This window comes from Saccopteryx bilineata, chromosome 2, assembly GCF_036850765.1.
Source record: "Saccopteryx bilineata isolate mSacBil1 chromosome 2, mSacBil1_pri_phased_curated, whole genome shotgun sequence".
Taxonomy (NCBI): domain Eukaryota; kingdom Metazoa; phylum Chordata; class Mammalia; order Chiroptera; family Emballonuridae; genus Saccopteryx; species Saccopteryx bilineata.
This window is the reverse complement of record NC_089491.1, coordinates 180082669-180104701: the sequence shown is the minus strand read 5'-3', so window position 1 is coordinate 180104701 and position 22033 is coordinate 180082669. Positions and strand designations below refer to the sequence as shown.

General features: G+C 37.9%; 1 non-coding gene across 1 annotated transcript; it reads left to right on the top strand.

Moving 5' to 3' along the window:
- The first annotated feature begins 1995 nt into the window (after window positions 1-1995).
- Window positions 1996-2071, top strand: TRNAY-GUA (transfer RNA tyrosine (anticodon GUA)). The gene has a single exon. It is a non-coding gene; the product is annotated as a tRNA-Tyr (tRNA).
- Window positions 2072-22033: the final 19962 nt, after the last annotated feature.

Sequence of the window (22033 nt, the reverse complement as noted above, 5' to 3'; positions counted from 1 at the left end):
GGAACCACTAAAAGAAAAAAAAAGAAAAAAGAGGAGAGAGGGAGAGAGTTAAGGGTTTTGGAGTGCAACCCTCATAGAGAGAAAGGAAGAGGAAAGAAAAGATAATGGGAGATGTAACACTTATGGGTATTGTGGTTCAAGGAGAGGAGAGAGTAAGACCGGTAGAGAGTTAAACGACCAAATTGGAGGAGAAAAAAAAATCAAGGATGAAAATAAGAGAAACAAACGAACAAATATAATAAAATGGGATAGGTTATAAAGCCTGAGGATTATTCTTGATTTTGAGAGGTTATTTTCTTGCTCTTTCTTTTCTCTCCCTCTTCCTTGGTCGGTGACTCTGTACCCTGGGTTCTGCCCCTTTGGCATGCTCAGGTAGAGGTTTGCAGTTGATAAGTCTCTATGGTGATGTCATGTATTGTGCTTTAGTCACGTTGGCAGTCGAGGCTCATTAGCATTTATAGGCTCCGACAGTGAGAGAGTCCGTGTTCCTAGAGCCTCTCTCCTAGTCTTTCCTTCCCCAATTAGTAGCCTGATAATCCAGGTATGGTGTTGCTGCTGCCTCTGCCTGGATAGTAAGAGGCTCAAAAAGCTGGCCACTTCCCACTCTATTCCCACTCAGCACAGGGCTCTGGATAAGGCTCAGTCAATCAGAGCTGCTAGCATAATCAGCCGGGGCTTCCGCCCACTCAAAGACCTCTGGCTCTGCCACTTTGTCCGGTAACACGGGCGGGCACCCACTCCCGGGGCGCTTGGAGGAAACTCTCGTTCACTATCTGCGTGCGCAGACCAGAACGCCAGACGGATAGTCTCGCCCTCTGAGTGAAACCCCCCACCCTCACTGAAAAGTTTCAGCGTTGGAATTGGCTCTCGTTCCGTCCCCGTGTGCGGCTTTTTCAAGGCGCTGAGGCGGCCTGAGATTCCGCTTTCAGCCCACACAAAGGCCCCTGACTCTGCCCCTCTGTGGGATAACATGGGCAGGCACTTCCGTGGCACTCAGAGGAATCTCTCACTCACTATCTGCACATGCAGACCAGGATATCAGACCAGCGGCCTCACCCTCTGAGTGAAACCCCCTCCCTTATGGAAAACTTCCAGCATTGGCTTCCCCAGGGCGCTGGGGCTGCCCTGAGATTCCACTTTTGGCCCACACAAATGCCTCTGACTTTGCCTCTCTGTGGGACAACACAGACGCACACTCCCAGGGCTTTGGAACAAATCTCTTGCCCACTATCTGCGCGCGCCGACCAGGAGATCGGGTAAAATGGCTGCCCCGCTTGTCTTTCTTTGTCTGGGTTTGGTGCGAATGTTAGCTGTATTGCCCGGGTTGTCAGAGGAACAGTTTTTCCTTGGCTTGGATCTCCATGCCACAGCCTGGTTCGGCCGTTTATGCCACGGCCTGGATCTATTCACCCCCTTGGCCCGCCTTAGTTTCTATATTCTCAGTTTCCAGTGAAAGCCGCCCTGTTTATGTTAGTGAGGAAGGTGGAGCATTTCTTACTCCCTATTTCCTTCAGGGTTTGGTTATATATTTAACCAATTTTTCGCTCGATCATACCTTCGGGTGTATTGTGAAACATCTGGAGGCTCCAAGGATAGGTTTTTCTGTTTCTGGTTGAAGATCTTGTTGAGTTTTGGGGGAGATTTATCGGTATTGCTTCCTACCCTGCCATTACTCTGAGGTCATCTCCAAAAGTCTAATTTAAATGTCAAAAAAAGCTGATATAAATTTGGACTTTGTTTTTCTTTCTCTGCTAATAGAACTATTGGCTTGCTACTGATACTGTGAATTTTTTTTCTGTCAAGAAATCAAAGATTTTGTCTTTTATAAAAATAATTTCTGTTTTATGTTGTCTTAATTAGTTTTCTGATTAGCTAAGAAAACTGAGTTTTCTCAACTATAATTAAGTTTTGTTAACAATTATGTAAACTTTTGCTTTTGTGTTTAAAATTTTCTTTTTGCCATTCTTGGCAAAATGAATAATTAAGAATAATTAGGCCCTGGCTGGTTGGCTCAGTGGTAGAGCGTTGGCCTGTAATGCAGGAGTCCCAGGTTCGATTCCCGGCCAGGGCACACAGGAGAGGGGCCCATGTGCTTCTCCACAACTCCCCCTCTCCTTCCTCTTTGTCTCTATTTTCCCCTCTGGCAGCCAAGGCTCCATTGGACCAAAGTTGGCCCGGGCACTGAGGATGGCTCCATGGCTTCTGCCTCAGGTGCTAGAATGGCTCTAGTTGCAACAGAGCAATGCCCCAGATGGGCAGAGCATCGCCCCCTGGTGGGCATGCTGGGTTGATCCCAGTCAGGCACATTCAGGAGTCTGTCTGCCTCCCCGTTTCCAAGTTCAGAAAAAATACAAAAAAAAAAAAAAAGAATAATTAAGTATTGCTTCATAATGAACTGTGATTCTATTTAGTCAAATATACAAACCCTTTGATAAACTTCCTTGTATTTAAATTACAAAAAGTCTGAACCTGGGATAACTTAGAGGTGTTCTAGAAGGTCTGTTGAAACAAAATATTTTTTTTTTCTTATTACAGAGAAAAAAATGTATTAAACCAATTAAGCTTAGTTGATATATTAGAATTACATAAAAACTTTGTCAAATAAAAAAATAATGATTATGTAGTATTTGTATATGTTATAAATTTTCCAGATATATACATGAAATTGCTGGAAATCTGAGCTGTCCTGTCATGAGATGATATATATATATATATATTTTTTTTTTTTTTGTATTTTTCTGAAGCTGGAAACGGGGAGAGACAGTCAGACAGACTCCCACATGCGCCCAACCGGGATCCACCCGGCATGTCCACCAGTGGTGACACTCTGCCCACCAGGGGGCGATGCTCTGCCCCTTCGGGGCGTCGCTCTGCTGCGACTAGAGCCACTCTAGCGCCTGGGGCAGAGACCAAGGAGCCATCCCCAGTGCCCGGCCCATCTTTGCTCCAATGGAGCCTTGGCTGCGGGAGGGGAAGAGAGAGACAGAGAGGAAGGACGGGGGGGTGGAGAAGCAAATGGGTGCTTCTCCTATGTGCCCTGGCCGGGAATCGAACCCGGGTCCCCTGCACGCCAGGCCGACGCTCTACTGCTGAGCCAACTGGCCAGGGCCGATGATATTTTTTGATATCATCAAAGTGGAAGGACACACTAAAATGACTGAACATGAGTATAAGATTGTTGCACATGTGGAAGAAGTCCATTCTGTTTATGCAAAAAAGAAATGACTTCTCAATGCCAGACCTTTGCTATCTTGATGTCCCTGTAACTTGGCAAAGGTCTGTTTCTTTATAATAGAAATTAAGATGGATAAAAAGTTTCTGTAAATTTAATAGTCATGGCTATGAGCAACTCAAAACAACTACTTGATTTTTTTCCAGCTGCCTGGCATTTTTTTTTTTTTTTTAGATTTTACATGTTTCATCCACCATAGTACATTTGGGATGGGCTTCATTCAACTATTATTTGATATGGATTATCAATATGTTCTTGTGTGTATTTTTTTTCTGGATAAGTTGAGATTTTATTCTGCCACAAGGCCAATGCTCTCACAGTGGCAAAGAAATTGTTAGAATACATATATGTTTCCCACCTGGGGCATACCATCTACAATATGGTGAATGAGGTACTTACTTCACTGAGCAAATCATATGACCCTTGATGGACAGTTGTAGTTGTTGTAAAGAAAGATAAAAAGATACATTAATTTGTTGTTTTACTTATTTATACATTCATTTGTTGATTCATGTATATGTCCTGATTAGGGATCAAACCTGCAACCTTGGTGTATCAGGACAATGCTCTAACCAACAAATCTACCCAGCCAGGGCCTGAACATTCTTGCAAACGTTTTGGAATTATTACTGATTCTATTACCCTCAATTATGAGACAATGTTGAAAGAACTAATAGAAAAACTACATCAAGCTAAACAAGTTTACATGGGACTGAATGAACAGAGAAAAAATGGTTAAATTTTAGCACTTTTGTGTTTGAAATTCCAGATTTTTAAACTATTTGACTTCCAGATATAAGAAAACATATTTCTCTTAAACTACATTTGACTTAGAGCAATTTTTAAAATTATGCCTTTGTAAGCAGAATTGAAACATTATCATTTTTCATTTTACTTGATTCATCCAGTTGTTAGGAACAGGTAAATTAAATAAATGTAAGTAGGATAAAAATCTTTATTTTAGTCTGACCATTTGTGGTACAGAAGATAGAGTGTCAACTTGGGACTCTGAGGACCCAGGTTTGAAACCCTGAAGTTGCTGGCTTGAGTACAGGCTCAACAGCTTGAGCACAGGGTCACTGACTAGAGTATGGGATCATGAACATTATCCTATGGTCACAGGCTTGAGCCCAAAGACCTCTGGCTTGAAGTCCAAGGTCAATGGCTTGAGCAAGGGATCACTGGCTCAGCCTGCTCCCCCCAACAAGAAATATATGAAAAGGAATCAATGAGCAACTAAAGTGCCACAACTATGAGCTAATGCTTCTCAACTCTCTCCTTTCTTGTCTCTGTCTTTTACAAAAAAAAAAAAGTACCCATTTTAGGTGAAATCTTCAGCAATAATTATACATGTACAAAAAAATTCTGTCCTAAATTTTTTCAGTAACTTAAGACTTTAAACTTTTGCTAACCAAATTAAATGATGGATATTTATTGAATGTCTAGACCATTTTAAACAAAATAAAATAACAAAATATTAATGCCCATGTATAGGTTTTTTTGTGTTTTTTTATAAAGAAACTAAAGATATTTCAATTTATTGGTAAACTTGTTTGTGCACTTTACATTTTTTGTGGTATGAGAAAAATATATTTCTAGAAATTATGACATATGCTCATAAACTTTTTAGTCTAAATACTAGTATAAAACAATAAATTACTTCCTAGTTTTCACTAGAAATTAGTTTTTAAAAGTTAAAAACTCTAGTTTTTTTCTGATTTACTTAATTCACTCCGTATAATGTTATCAAGATCCCACCATTTTGCTGTAAATGATCTGATGTCATCATTTCTTATGGCTGAGTAGTATTCCATAGTGTATATGTGCTACATTTTCTTTATCCAGTCTTCTATTGAAGGGCTTTTTGGTTGTTTCCATGTCTTGGCCACTGTAAACAGTGCTGCAATGAACATGGGGCTACATGTGTCTTTACGTATCAATGTTTCTGAGGTTTTGGGGTATATACCCAGTAGAGGGATTGCTGGGTCATAAGGTAGTTCTATTTTCAGTTTTTTGAGGAACCAGCATACTTTCCTCCATAATGGTTGTACTACTTTACAGTCCCACCAACAGTGGATGAGAGTTCCCTTTTCTCCACAGCCTCTCCAACATTTGCTATTACCCGTCTTGTTGATAATAGCTAATCTAACAGGGGTGAGGTGGTATCTCATTGTAGTTTTGATTTGCATTTTTCTAATAACTAATGAAGCTGAGCATCTTTTCAAATATCTGTTGGCCATTTGTATCTCTTCCTGGGAGAAGTGTCTGTTCATGTCCTCTTCCCATTTTTTTATTGGATTGTTTGTTTGTTTGTTGTTGAGTTTTATGAGTTCTTTGTAAATTTTGGATATTAGGCCCTTATCTGAGCTGTTGTTTGAAAATATCATTTCCCATTTAGTTGGCTGTCTGTTTATTTTGATATCAGTTTCTCTTGCTGAGCAAAAACTTTTCATTCTGATGTAGTCCCATTCATTTATCTTTGCCTTCACTTCTCTTGCCATTGGAGTCAAGTTCATAAAATGTTCTTTAAAACCCAGGTCCATGATTTTAGTACCTATGTCTTCTTCTATGTACTTTATTGTTTCAGGTCTTATATTTAGGTCTTTGATCCATTTTGAATTAATTTTAGTACACGGGGACAGGCTGTAGTCGAGTTTCATTCTTTTGCATGTGGCTTTCCAGTTTTCCCAACACCATTTGTTGAAGAGGCATTCTTTTCTCCATTGTGTGTTGTTGGCCCCTTTATCAAAGATTATTTGACCATATATATGTGGTTTTATTTCTGGGCTTTCTATTCTGTTCCATTGGTCTGAGTGTCTATTTTTCTGCCAATACCACGCTGTTTTGATTATCGTGGCCCTATAATATAGTTTGAAGTCAGGTATTGTAATGCCCCCAGCTTCATTCTTTTTCCTTAGGATTGTTTTGGCTATTCGGGGTTTTTTATAGTTCCATATAAATCTGATGATTTTTTGTTCCATTTCTTTAAAAAAATCTCATAGGAATTTTGATGGGAATTGCATTAAATTTATATATTGCTTTGGGTAATATGGCCATTTTAATTATATTTATTCTTCCTATCCAAGAACAAGGAATATTTTTCCATTTCATTGTGTCTTTTTCTATTTCTCTTAATAATGCCTTGTAGTTTTTGTTATATAGGTCCTTTACATTCTTTGTTATGTTTATTCCTAGGTATTTTATTTTTTTTGTTGCAATCGTGAAGGGGATTATTTTTTTGAGTTCGTTTTCTAATATTTCATTGTTGGCATATAGAAAGGCTATGGACTTTTGTATGTTAATTTTGTATCCTGCGACCTTACTGTATTGGTTTATTGTTTCTAATAATCTTTTTGTGGAGTCCTTCAGGTTTTCGATGTATAGGATCATATCATCAGCAAAAAGTGATACCTTTACTTCTTCTTTTCTGATATGGATGCCTTTTATTTCTTTGTCTTGTCTGATTGCTCTGGCCAGAACTTCTAGCACCACGTTAAATAAGAATGGAGAGAGTGGACAACCCTGTCTTGTTCCTGATTTAAGGTAGAAAGTCCTCAGTTTTATGCCGTTTAATAGGATGTTGGCTGATGGTTTATCATATATGGCCTTTATCATGTTGAGATATTTTCCTTCTATACCCATTTTGTTGAGAGTCTTGAACATAAAATTGTGTTGTATTTTATCAAAAGCCTTTTCTGCATCTATTGATAGATCATGTGGTTTTTGTTCTTTGTTTTGTTGATATGGTGTATTACGTTAACCGTTTTGCGTATGTTGAACCATCCTTGAGATTCTGGGATGAATCCCACTTGATCATGATGTATTATTTTTTTAATATGTTGTTGTATTCAGTTTGCCAGTATTTTGTTTAATATTTTAGCATCTGTATTCATTAGAGATATTGGTCTGTAGTTTTCTTTCTTTGTGCCATCCTTGCCAGTTTTTGGTATGAGGGTTATGTTGGCCTTATAAAATGTGTTTGGAAGTATTGCTTCTTCTTCAATTTTTTGGAAGAAGAATAGGAACCAAGTCTTCTTTGAATGTTTGATAGAATTCACTAGTATAACTGTCTGGACCTGGACTTTTATTTTTGGGGAGGTTTTTAATAGTTTTTTCTATTTCCTCCTTGCTGATTGGTCTGTTTAGGCTTTCTGCTTCTTCATGACTCAGTCTAGGAAGGTTGTATTGTTCTAGGAATTTATCCATTTCTTCTAGATTGTTGTATTTGGTGGCATATAGTTTTTCATAGTATTCTACAATAATTCTTTGTATATCTATGATGTCTGTGGTGATCTCTCCTCTTTCATTTTGGATTTTATTTATATGAGTCCTGTGCCTTTTTTCCTTGGTGAGTCTTGCCAAGGGTTTGTCAATTTTGTTGATCTTTTCAAAGAACCAGCTCCTTGTTTTATTGATTTTTTTCTATAGTTTTTCTGTTCTCTATTTCATTTATTTCCGCTCTGATTTTTATTATCTCCTTTCTTCGGCTGGTTTTGGGTTGTCTTTGTTCTTCTTTTTTTAGTTCCTTAAGGTGTGAAGTTAAGTGGTTTACTTCTGGTCTCTCTTGTTTGTTCATATAGGCCTGAAGTGATATGAACTTTCCTCTTATTACTGCTTTTGCTGCATCCCAGAGATTCTGATATGTTGTATTTTCATTTTCATTTGTCTGTATATATATTTTGATTTCTGCGCTTATTTCTTCTTTGACCCATTCATTTTTTAGAAGTATGTTGTTTAGTTTCCACATTTTTGTGGGTTTTTCCCCCTCTTTTTTGCAGTTGAATTCTAGTTTCAAGGCTTTATGATCAGAAAATATGCTTGGTACAATTTCAATTTTTCTAAATTTGCTGATATTGTCTTTGTGGCCCAACATATGGTCAATTCTTGAGAATGTTCCATGTACACTAGAGAAAAATGTATACTCTGTCGCTTTGGGATGAAGTGTCCTGTAGATGTCTGTCATATCCAGGTGTTCTAGTATTTCGTTTAAGGCCACTATATCTTTATTGATTCTCTGTTTGGATGACCGATCTAGAGCCGTCAGCGGTGTATTGAGGTCTCCAAGTATGATTTTATTTTTGTTAGTTTTTGTTTTAAGGTCAATAAGTAGCTGTCTTATATATTTTGGTGCTCCTTGGTTTGGTGCATATATATTAAGGATTGTTATGTCTTCTTGATTCAACTTCCCCTTAATCATTATGAAATGACCATTTTTGTCTCTGAGTACTTTTTCTGTCTTGTAGTCAGCATTATTAGATATGAGTATTGCTACACCTGCTTTTTTTTGGGTGTTGTTTGCTTGGAGTATTGTTTTCCAGCCTTTCACTTTGAATTTGTTTTTATCCTTGTTGCTTAGATGTGTTTCTTGTAGGCAGCGTATAGTTGGATTTTCTTTTTTAATCCATTCTGCTACTCTGTGTCTTTTTATTGGTAAGTTTAATCCATTTACATTTCCATACATTGGTGGAACATAAAAACGAGACTAAGAGACATGGGCAAGATTGTGGTGGTTACCAGGGGTGGGGGGAGGGAGGACATGGGAGGGAGGGAGGGAGAGAGTTAGGGGAAGGGGGAGGGGCACAGAGAACTAGATACAGGGTGGCGGAGGACAATCTGACTTTGGGTGAGGGGTATGGAACATAATTTAATAACAAAATAATCTAGACATGTTTTCTTTGAATATATGTACCCTGATTTATTAATGTCATCCCATTACCATTAATAAAAATTTATTAAAAAAAACAAAAAGAAAACTTCAACTTAAATAAAATGGAAAAATTTCTTGATAAAAAAAAGTTAAAAACTCTAATAACAGTGATAAGAAATTATGTTTCTGGTAATAGAAGGTATAAGGTATGGAGATGTATTTTTGGAGAGAATAAAAGTAATTTTATCTCAAAGTAAAGAGGGTTGTTTCAGAAGGAGAAAGAGAAAAAAACAAGACAATATTTGAACATTAAAAAGGAAAATTGTTGGTTTTGGGAAAGGTGTCTTCAAAAATAAAATTTTGTTGTTCAAGATGATTAAGATTAGAATTAACTAAATTAAGTATATAAATTTAAGTATCAATGTTAGGTAACATGTAAAATTGGAATCATTTTCCTTTACCTGAAATGGCTGTGGAGTATTTTAGATGGATCTGTGAAATACTTAAAAATATGTGATTATTTTCTTTATGAAAGACTAATTAAGCTATTTTGGTGTGATAAAATTACATATGGAACATTGTAAAATAAAAAAATAATATTTAGCCTTCTTTATGATATATTTGTATATGTTACATGTACCAGAAAATATGTAAAATTTCTGAAAATTTGAGATGTCCTAGCATAAGATGCTCATCATAAAAATTGAAGCACTCAATTAAAGAACTAAACCTGAGCCCTGGCTGCATTGCCCAGCTAGTTAGAGCATTGTCCCAATATGCCAAGGTTGTGGGTTCAGTCCCCTGTCAGAGCACATACAAGAATCAACCAATGAATGCATGAATGGGTAAATAACAAATTGATGTTTCCCTCTCTCTCTTTCTCTCCCTTTCTCCTTTCTTCTCCTTAAACTCAATAAATAAATAAATAAATACATAAATAAATAAATAAATAATTAGGTAAACTAAACTTGAGCATCATATTGTGGCATAGTAAGGATAAATCTATTCTGCTTTTGCAAACAGAACCTTTCATTGACAGACTTCTGCCATCCTGATATCCCTGTATCATGGCAACAATCTGCTTCTGAATTGGGAAAATTATGATGGGTAAAAATTGCCTGCAAATTAAAACAATTTATTGGGATTATGAGATACCCAAGATGGCAACTTAGCTCTTCCAGGCTTCCTGGAAAACTTTATTTTTATTTTTTTTAATTTTTGCATTTCTTTGTCCATTATTGTCTTTAAGCTGGACTTCATTCAACTGCCACTTAGTTTGGGTTATCAATGTTCTTGTTGTGAATGTATAATTTCTAGACTAATTGAAGATTTTTCCTGCCACAAGGCTGATGCCATTGCAATAGCAAAGAAACTTAGAAAATGCATTTTCCCATTGGAATATTACCTTCCAGTCTTTAATCATTAGAACATTCACTTCACTGAACATATGTGAGCCTTGACATATAGCCCTGTGAACTTATTGGAATTATTACTGACGCCATAATTTGTGTGTGTGTGTGTGTGAGAGAGAGAGAGAGAGAGAGAGAGAGAAAGAGACAGAGACAGAGAGAGGGATAGATAGGGACAGACAGAGAGACAGAAAGGGATAGAGATGAGAAGCATCAATTCTTTGTTGTGACACCTTAGTTGTTCATGGATTGCTTTTTCATATGTGCCTTGATCAGGGGGCTACAACTGAGCCAGTGACCCCTTGCTAAAGCCAGTGATCTTGAGCTCAAATCAGCAACCATGAGGTCATGTCTTTGACCCCACATTCAAACCAGCGACCCTGTACTCAAGCTGGTGAATCTGTGCTCAAGCCAGCAATGTTGGGGTTTTGAACCTGGGTCCTTTGCATCCCAGGCCAATGCTCTATCCACTGTGCCAGTACCTAGTCAAGCACTGACACTATTACTTTTAATTATCAGGTAAGGTTAGAAGAACTATTAGAAAAACTGTATATAAGCCGAACAAGTTTAATTACACAGGACTGAATGAACTAATAAGAATATTTATGATTTTCATGACTTTTTGGTTAAAACGTTGCTGGTTCTTTTGTTACTTTTCCATATACAAGGAATTTTTTTTCTTTATCTTAAGTTAGCTATTTGGTAAATTATATCTTTATAAGCAAAGCTGAGGCTTTTGTGTTTTTGTCCTTACTTAATCTCGTCAGACTTCAGAAACCCACAGTGTTTTAATTTTCATGGCAATATTGTTATTTGCATAACTTCAATAAAAATTTGTTCTTTTTATTATAACAGGACATGAATTGGAAACTAGATGTATTACCAAGGCTTTGACTAAAATATCATACTTGAGAGAGCCATGGATAAATTTAGATGTAACCAGTGTTGTTGTAGGAAACATCCAAGCACACAGAAAATTTTTATAAAAGTTTGAGCTATTGCAGGAATCAAAGGAGGACAAAAATGCCCAGACAACTTGATGAAGGAAGTAGGCTTTATTAAAGCTGGCAGAGCACATGAGATTTGTAGCTCCAAAACACGGCCTCCCTGAAGTTGATATTTTTACAGGATATATACCTTTATAGTATCTAAGCAATGGGCATGTGATTTCTTTGTTTAAGGTTTCCCAGGACTCAAGGAGAGGGGTGGGGGAGTTTTGATGGGGTCAGCAAGGGGGAAAGTGTTTCCAGATCACTGGCCATAGTTACATACAGATCCTGCTATTCTTGCTTTGTATTGTAACTATGGGATATAGTTAATTTATTACTGGCTGACCTGGTTACCCCAGCTGGCTCCTTTCCCTTGTATTCTTTTTGTTTCTTTCTTCTCAGGGAAGAGGGGGCCCATCCCTCCTTCCTCATTCCCTCATTTAAGACTTCAGAATTTCTTTTATACTGGAGTCTCACCTTCTTTATCTGGTCCCGAGGGGAAGGCCTGATAGTGGTGGGTAAAGTATACATGGGCTGTTGTTCATTGCTGTACTGTGGCCTCTGTCATGTTCCTTGTGCTGTTCATTAATAGTGTCAACAAACACGAACCTATTAAGCAAATTCCTAAGAATAGCAAGACTGCTCCCATTAGGGTTTTAAACCTACTAAAGGCTGAGAACTCTCCCCTAAAAAGGATACTGGGGTTTTCTTTAACTTTGGTCTGGGCTATTGTTACTCCTTCTATCTATTTCCCCTATCCCCCTCCTGCTATTTTTACTTTAAATATTGTTGTAGTAGGAGGATTTGTAGGATCATAACAGACATAGGGATGGTTATTCCCTGGGTCACACACTGAATATTGAGTCTGCTTTTAGGTGCAGGTTCCTTTCTGAGTTCCCTCACACTCATAGAAGCTATAGAAAAGCAAGGTGATGGAGACCTTTTGGCCTTCCTTGGTGACATAGATACACAGTTCACAGTCCTCTGCCCTAGTTCCCCTCCCTCCCCAGAGTCCAATTATACGGAGTCCCATGGTGAGATTTCTCAGGTTTAGGTGTGCGTGGACCAGGCAGTTCCCGGTTTGTGACTGGAGCAGGGAATGTTGTACTTCTCAAGGTCAACTTGCAAGGGTTGGCAGGATCAGTCTCTGCTGTCTATGACGGCATCTCCTCTGGGGCCACAGGCTTCAGGCGGCTATGGTGAATCCAGGCAAGTATGCTTTCTACCTTGGCAGCAGTGGGAGTGGTCAGGATCACAGTGTAGGGTCCCTTCCACCTGGGTAGGAGGGGAGCTGGATTCCAATTCTTGACCCATATCTGGTCTCCTGGGGAAAAAGAATGGACAGGGGCAAACAAACTGATTGAAGCTCTATCTAGCACCAACTTGGATATGGTACTGGCCACCTTGCCTAAAGCTTTTAATTGCCTATGTAGTTCTGTTTCTCCTAATTTTTTGGGAGTCCCTGGCAAGCTACATAATATTGGGGGAAGCCTATTATATAATACCTCATAAGGTGAGTACCCAGTGTTCTTGGAGGGGGTGCACTGAACCTTAAACAATATTAGAGGTAAAAATTGTACCTATTTAAGACCTGTTTCCTGATATAATTTGCTAACCTCTAACTTTAGGGTCCTATTCATGCATTCCACCTTTCCTGAGCTCTGAGGTCTGTATTCCATGTGAAGCTTCCAGGTGATGTCCAATGCTTGAGCTGTTCTTGGTACTACCTTAGCCACAGAGACCGGGCCATTGTCAGAGCCTATCCAAAGTGGCAGTCCAAACCTTGGAATTACTCTCTGAGCAATGTCCTTATTACTTCTCTGGCCTTTTCAGTCTGTATAGGATAGGCTTCTACTTACCCTGCATTCTGATGTCCTTGGTAGTGGATTACTGCTGTTTTAGCTTCTAGACTGCTTCCAGCAGCTGAAGAATTTCTCCTGAATATTTGAGGTCCTTGCCTCAGCTGTCAAAAGCCTTCTTTCTGCCTCTATGGACTCGCAGAGTAAGACAGGCAAAGCAGAAATTAGTACATACCCTGCTTGCCTTTCTCCTGGTGAGTTGGCAGAGCTTCTTCTATCTATATACAGTTCCTACTCTGGGTCTCTTATGGGTTGATCTAGCAAGCCCAGCTGGCTGGAGTGTACTATATCAAGCACTTCTAAGCAATTGTGTTGCAGTTTCCCTCATTCACTGAGAGCAGTATTACTGGATTTAAAGTGGTATACACCTCTATTACTAGTCTTCAGTTTTCACATAATAAACTCTGGTATTTAGTGAGGTGGGCATTAGTGAGCCAGTGATGTCCTTTGGCATTCTTCAGACTCACTACTGTATGTGGCACCTGCACTTTTAGGTCTTGTCCTAAAGTTAGTTTGTCTGTCTCTTGCATCAGCATGGCAGTGGCTGCTAGGGCTCTTATGCATGGTGGCCAGGCCTTTGCAACCCTGTCCAGTTGCTTGGAGGGGTAGGCTACCAGTCTAGACCATGACCCCAAATTCTGGGTTAATATATCCACTGCTGTCTTGCTCGCTCTGAGACATATAGCACAAAAGGTATTTCTAGGTTAGGAAGACCTAGCACTGAGGCAACTTGTAATTCCTTTTTTTTTTAATAAATAAATTTTTATTAATTTTAATGGGTGACATCAATAAATCAGGGTACATATATTCAAAGAAAACATGTCCAGGTTATCTTGTCATTCAATTATGTTGCATACCCATCAACCAAAGTCAGATTGTCCTCCGTGACCTTCTATCTAGTTTTCTTTGTGCCCCACCCCCTACCCCTCTCCCTCCTTCCCTCCCCCTGCCCCCCGTAACCACCACACTTTTGTCCTTGTCTCTAAGTCTCGTTTTTATGTCCCACCAATGTGTGGAATTCTGCAGTTCTTGATTTTTCCTGATTTACTTATTTCACTTTGTATAATGTTATCAAGATCCCACCATTTTTTTGTAAGTGATCCAATGTCATTATTTATTATGGCTGAATAGTATACCATGGTGTATATGTGCCACATCTTCTTTATCCAGACTTCTATTTTTTTTTTACAGTGATTAAAGCCTTTAAGCAAACTCTTGGCCAATACAGCAAGAATCCATAAAAGAGTAGTGTCCTTAACAAGTTCACCAAGTCGAAGTTGGCCCCAACACCATACCAAGTCCCTAAAAAATGCAACCCAACCCCAGTTCAGTCTGTTAGTAGCTGTCACAAGGAGCAGGAGTCCAGGAAAAGTCCACATCCCAGAAAAGTCCGCAAGGCATTGGAATTGTTGTCACAATTCTATACTTTGCTGCTCATGTCCAAGTCCCAATGACCACTGTTTCTAGCTGGTAATGATTCAAGTAGACTGGAAAAACCATCAGCAGCATGTGTGAATATGGAGCTTCTGTTCTCCTCTGCCTGGAGAGATGAGACCAGGTTGCTTTTCCCTGGAGCTCTGTGACTGTGGCTTGGTAAAGAGAACCTTGGGAAACACTAAGCTCGGTGGCAAAGGTAGATTCATAATAGAAGTTGGCAAAAGAGGGAGAGAGAGCTCTAAATTAAGAGTAAGTCCCAGCTTGAAATATGAGTGGGGCATTGAGGTAGGAGGAATAAAGGAAACACTATATATTAAATAAAGCAGCAGAAATTAGGACTATCAACACCCACAACAGAGATTTTCGAGGGAAGAATAAAAAACCCTACTATTCAGGCAAGACATAGTTAAGTGGCCTTTGTGCAAATGAGATGTGTACTTGCTTCTTGGAAGAAATACCCTAAGCTCGTCCACAGTGTTGTAGATGGGGCTGATGGCCCTGGGCACCTTCAGCCTTCAGTGGCAAACCCCAGCATTCTGGGCAAGGTTAGGTCATAGGTGGCTGGAGCAGGGCTGGAAGAGACTGAACCCTCCCTTAGAGGAGCGAGGGAGAAGCCTACCTTCCAGTGTCCCTGTTTTCTTACAGCAGAGGCATGTAAGTCTGGCAGGCTTTAGCTCAATGACCTTCTTTTCCAGTATTGAAGCAGGACCCAGATGGCATCCTATGGGACCCCTTTGGGGTGTTGGAGCCTTTAAGGGCATATCCTAAAATCTGGTAGTTCCCCTGATCTCTATTGGGCTTTTTCTGCCTCTTGGTATCTTAAAAACCATGCTCAGAAGATCTCACTGAGGGGTTTGAGGATCCTCATCTGCCTATATAAATCTTCTCCATATATCTGGGGCTATTTGGAAAAAGGAAAAACAGTGTTATTAGCTGGATCAAATAAAGAAGGTAGTAGTTTGCAGGAGAAAAAGATTTGGTGTTTCCTGTTCATCAGCATTCAAAAGAAATTTAAAAAATTTTAAGTAAAAAGCATGGTATGGTAGATCTGTAGGAGTTCCAGGATATGTCTCCCCCTTTTAAATTTTTTTAAATTGACCTTAAAATATTTTCTGGGTTCACTTTAATAATACCTTGACTTTAAAGATTGTAAGAATGACAAAATAGGCCTGACCTGTAGTGGATAAAGCATCAACCTGGAAATGCTGAGGTCGCTGGTTCAAAACCCTGGGCTTGCCTGGTCAAGGCACATATGGGAGTTGATGCTACCAGCTCCTCCCCCCTTCTCTCTCTCTGTATCTCCTCTCTCTCTCTCTCTCTCTTCCTCTCCTCTCTAAAAATGAATAAATAAAAAAAAAAGAATGACAAAATACAGTAAATGCTTTTGCTCCATATGCAGGAGCACTGTCAGTTTAACCAGTTTAGGGAAATCCAATAATAGAACAGTGCATACAGACAATGGGCTATAATATGCTTAGCAGCCTCTTCTGTTCTAACAGAGGTTACTATAAATCCAGAATAGGTATCCACTGTAACGTGGACAAAGGACTGTTTGCCAAATGAAGGTTTATGAGTAACATCCATTTGCCAAAGTTGTCCTGGTAGGGGTTCTTTTTTTTTTTTTTTTTTTTTTTATAATTTTATTTTTTTAATGGGGTGACATCAATAAATCAGGATACATATATTCAAAGATAACAAGTCCAGGTTATCTTGTCGTTCAATTATGTTGCATACCCAACACCCAAAGTCAGATTGTCCTCTGTCACCTTCTATCTTGTTTCCTTTGTGCCCCTCCCACCCCCTATCCCTCTCCCATTCCCCCCTCCCCCCCGTAACCACCACACTCTTATCAATGTCTTTTAGTTTCACTATTATGTCCCACCTACGTATGGAATAATACAGTTCCTGTTTTTTTCTGATTTACTTATTTCGCTTCGTATCATGTTATCAAGATCCCACCATTTTGCTGTAAATGTTCCGATGTCATCATTTCTTATGGCTGAGTAGTATTCCATAGTGTATATGTGCCACATCTTCTTTATCCAGTCATCTATTGATGGGCTTTTTGGTTGTTTCCATGTCCTGGCCACTGTGAACAATGCTGCAATAAACATGGGGCTGCATGTGTCTTTACGTATCAATGTTTCTGAGTTTTGGGGATATATACCCAGTAGAGGGATTGCTGGGTCATAAGGTAGTTCTATTTTCAGTTTTTTGAGGAACCACCATACTTTCTTCCATAATGGTTGTACTACTTTACATTCCCACCAACAGTGGATGAGGGTTCCTTTTTCTCCACAGCCTCTCCAACATTTGCTATTACCTGACTTGCTAATAACAGCTAATCGAACAGGTGTGAGGTGGTATCTCATTGCCGTTTTGATTTGCATTTCTCTAATAGCTAAAGAAGATGAGCATCTTTTCATATATCTGTTGGCCATTTGTATTTCTTCCTGGGAGAAGTGTCTATTCATATCCTCTTCCCATTTTTTTATTGGATTGTTTGTTTGTTTGTTGTTGAGTTTTATGAGTTCTTTGTATATTTTGGATATTAGGCCCTTATCTGAGCTGTTGTTTGAAAATATCATTTCCCATTTAGTTGGCTTTCTGTTTATTTTGTTATCAGTTTCCCTTGCTGAGCAAAAACTTCTTAGTCTGATGTAGTCCCATTCATTAATTTTTGCCTTCACTTCTCTTGCCATTGGAGTCAAATTCATAAAATGCTCTTTAAAACCCAGGTCCATGAGTTGAGTACCTATGTCTTCTTCTATGTACTTAATTGTTTCAGGTCTTATGTTTAGATCTTTGATCCATTTTGAGTTAATTTTTGTACAGGGGGAGAGACTGTAGTCCAGTTTCATTCTTTTGCATGTGGCTTTCCAGTTTTCCCAGCACCATTTATTGAAGAGGCTTTCTTTTCTCCATTGTGTGTTGTTGGCCCCTTTATCAAAAATTATTTGACTATATATATGTGGTTTTATTTCTGGACTTTCTATTCTGTTCCATTGGTCTGAGTGTCTATTTTTCTGCCAATACCATGCTGTTTTGATTGTCGTGGCCCTATAATAGAGTTTGAAGTCAGGTATTGTTATGCCCCCAGCTTCATTCTTTTTCTTTAGGATTGCTTTGGCTATTCGGGGTTTTTTATAGTTCCATATAAATCTGATGATTTTTTGCTCTATTTCTTTAAAAAATGTCATTGGAAGTTTGATGGGAATTGCATTAAATTTGTATATTGCTTTGGGTAATATAGCCATCTTGATTATATTTATTCTTCCTAGTCAAGAACAAGGTATATTCTTCCATCTCATTATATCTTTTTCGATTTCCCTTAACAATGGTTTATAGTTTTCATTATATAAGTCCTTTACATTCTTTGTTATGTTTATTCCTAAGTATTTTATTTTTTTTGTTGCAATCGTGAAGGGGATTATTCTTTTGAGTTCCTTCTCAGTTGTTTCATTGTTGGCATATAGAAAGGCTATTGACTTCTGTATGTTAATTTTGTATCCTGCGACCTTACTGTATTGGCTTATTGTTTCTAGTAGTCTTTTTGTGGATTCTTTGGGGTTTTTGATGTATAGGATCATATCATCTGCAAAAAGTGATACCTTTACTTCTTCTTTTCCGATATGGATGCCTTTTATTTCTTTGTCTTGTCTGATTGCTCTGGCTAGAACCTCTAGTACCACATTAAATAAGAGTGGAGAGAGTGGACAACCCTGTCTTGTTCCTGATTTAAGGGGGAAAGCCTTCAGTTTAGTGCCATTTAATATGATGTTAGCTGATGGTTTATCATATATGGCCTTTATCATGTTGAGATATTTTCCTTCTATACCCATTTTGTTGAGAGTCTTAAACATAAAATTGTGTTGTATTTTATCGAAAGCCTTTTCTGCGTCTATTGATAAGATCATGTGGTTTTTGTTCTTTGTTTTGTTGATATGGTGTATTACATTAACCGTTTTACGTATGTTGAACCATCCTTGAGATTCTGGGATGAATCCTACTTGATCATGATGTATTATTTTTTTAATATGTTGTTGTATTCGATTTGCTAGTATTTTGTTTAGTATTTTAGCATCTGTATTCATTAGAGATATTGGTCTGTAGTTTTCTTTTTTTGTGCCATCCTTGCCTGGTTTTGGTATGAGGGTTATGTTGGCCTCATAAAATGTGTGTGGAAGTATTGCTTCTTCTTCAATTTTTTGGAAGACTTTGAGTAGAATAGGAACCAAGTCTTCTTTGAATGTTTGATAAAATTCGCTGGTATAGCCGTCAGGGCCTGGACTTTTATTTTTGGGGAGGTTTTTAATGGTTTTTTCTATTTCTTCTCTACTGATAGGTCTGTTTAGGCTTTCTGCTTCTTCTTGACTCAGTCTAGGAAGGTTGTATTTTTCTAGAAATTTATCCATTTCTTCTAGGTTGTTGAATTTAGTGGCATAAAGTTTTTCATAGTATTCTACAATAATTCTTTGTATATCTACGGTGTCCGTGGTGATTTCTCCTCTTTCATTTCGGAATTTGTTTATATGAGTTCTTTCTCTTTTTTCCTTGGTAAGTCTTGCCAAGGGTTTGTCAATTTTGTTGATCTTTTCAAAGAACCAGCTCCTTGTTCTATTAATTTTTTCTATAGTTTTTCTGTTCTCTAATTCATTTATTTCTGCTCTGATTTTTATTATCTCCTTTCTTCGGCTGGTTTTGGGTTGTCTTTGTTCTTCTTTTTCTAGTTCCTTAAGATGGGAAGTTAAGTGGTTCACTTGGGCTCTCTCTTGTTTGTTCATATATGCCTGAAGCGATATGAACTTCCCTCTTATCACTGCTTTTGCTGCATCCCATAGATTCTGATATGTCGTATTGTCATTTTCATTAGTCTGTATATATCTTTTGATCTCTGCACTTATTTCTTCTTTGACCCATTCATTTTTTAAAAGTATGTTGTTTAGTTTCCACATTTTTGTGGGATTTTTTTCCTCTTTTTTGCAGTTGAATTCTAGTTTCAAGGCTTTATGATCAGAAAATATGCTTGGTACAACTTCAATTTTTCTGAATTTGCTGATATTTTTTTTTGGCCCAACATATGGTCAATTCTTGAGAATGTTCCATGTACACTGGAGAAAAATGTATACTCAGTCACTTTGGGATGAAATGTCCTGTAGATGTCTATCATATCCAGGTGCTCTAGTGTTTTGTTTAAGGCCACTATGTCTTTGTTGATTCTCTGTTTGGATGACCGATCTAGAGCCGTCAGCGGTGTATTGAGGTCTCCAAGTATGATTGTATTTTTGTCAGTTTTTGTTTTAAGGTCAATAAGTAGCTGTCTTATATATTTTGGTGCTCCTTGGTTTGGTGCATATATATTAAGAATTGTTGTCTTCTTGATTCAGTGTCCCCTTAGCCATTATGAAATGGCCATTTTTGTCTCTAAGTACTTTTCCTGTCTTGTAGTCAGCATTATCCGATATGAGTATTGCTACACCTGCTTTTTTTTGGATGTTATTTGCTTGGAGTATTGTTTTCCAGCCTTTCACTTTGAATTTGTTTTTATCCTTGTTACTTAGATGAGTTTCCTGTAGGCAGCATACAGTTGGATTTTCTTTTTTAATCCATTCTGCTACTCTGTGCCTTTTTATTGGTGAGTTTAATCCATTTACATTTAGTGTAATTATTGATACTTGTGAGTTCCCTATTGCCATTTTATATCTTGCTTTCTGTTAGTTTTGTGTCTTGTTTGATCCTTCTCTTTCGTTTTTCTATCTTTTGTTTTTATTTGGTTGTATTCCATACATCTTTCCTCTGTTGCTATCTTTTTTATCTCATGTGCTTCTGTGGTGGTTTTTTCAATGGTGGTTACCTTTGAGTAATGAAAAGGGTCCCTACCCTGTTCATTGTAGCGAACTATTTTGTGAGTACTTTTGCACTCCATTGTCCTTTGCTACTGTTAATCTCCGTCTTCTCCCCCTCTTTCTTTTTGTTGTTGTCACAGTTTAAATTTGGTTTTATTGTGTTCTTCTTGGAGCTTTTCCTTGTGGCTCTGTTTTTTTTTGTTCTTTGTATCTGATTGGAGAACCCCCTTTAGTAATTCCTGGAGTGGGGGTTTTCTGATGATAAATTCCCTCATCTTTTCTGTATCTGTGAATGTTTTTATTTCTCCTTTGTATTTGAAGGATAGCTTTGATGGGTATAGTATTCGTGGCTGAAAGTTCCTCTCTTTCAGGACTTTAAATATTGGGGTCCACTCTCTTCTAGCTTGTAGAGTTTCTGCTGAGAAATCTGATGATAATCTAATGGGCCTTCCTTTATATGTTGTATTCTTCTTTTCCCTGGCTGCCTTGAGAATTTTTTCTTTGCTGTTGGTTTGTGTCAATTTCATTATGATATGCCTTGGAGTAGGTTTGTTGGGGTTAAGAAAACTTGGAGTTCTGTTTGCTTCTTGAACTTGAGGCTTTAGTTCTTTCCACAGGCTTGGGAAGTTCTCATCAATTATTTGTTTAAGTATGTTCTCCATTCCATTTTCTCTCTCTTCTCCCTCTGATATACCTATTATTCTTATGTTATTCTTTTTGATGGAGTCAGATAATTCTTGTAGGGCTATCTCATTTTTTTTAATTTTTGAGTCTCTTTCTTCTTCTCTCTGTTGTGCCTCAAGTTGCTTGTCTTCTATTTCACTAATCCTCTCTTCTATCTGACCTGTTCTATTAGCTAAGCTTGTTACTTCGTTTTTCAGCTCGTGAATTGAGTTTTTCATCTCTGTTTGATTTGCTTTTATAGTTTCAATTTCCTTGGACATGTATTCTTTGTGTTCATGGAGTTGTTTTCTGAGCTCCCTATATTGCCTTTCTGTGTTTTCTTGTATATCTCGGAGGATTTTTAGGATTTCTATCTTGAATTCTCTGTCATTTAGCTCCAAGGTTTCCAATATATTAAATTTTTTCTCCATAGATTTTTCCTCATCTAGCTGTGTTACCTCTCTTTCTTTTGTATCCATGATATTCGGTTTTCTCTTCCTTAATGGCATCTGAGGGTGGTTTTTTTGATAGTATTAATGAGATTTAATAAAGAATAAAAAGTTAAAAAAAATAAAAAAATAACAAATCGAAAAGAGTTGTTTTTTTTAAAAAAAATTAATAATGAAATAAAGAAAAATAAAATAAAATAAAAATTTTTTAAAAAAGGAAATTATTCCCCCCCTCTTTTTTTCCTCTCCTCTCCTCTCCCCTCTTTCTTGAGAAAATCTTGTGGTGGACTGTGAGTTATAACAAACAATGCCTGTGATGGAGGGCCTGAATTGGGGAAAAGTAATAAAGGGGCAAAAAAGAGAGAAAGAAAAAAAAAAACAAAAAAAAAAAAATGGAAAAAAAAAAAAAAAGAGCGTATGGACCCACAAAAAGCAAATAAGGAAAAAATTTGGGTCAAGAATAAAATGATTTGCTTTTAGGTGTTGGTTTTCTAAGAGTTAT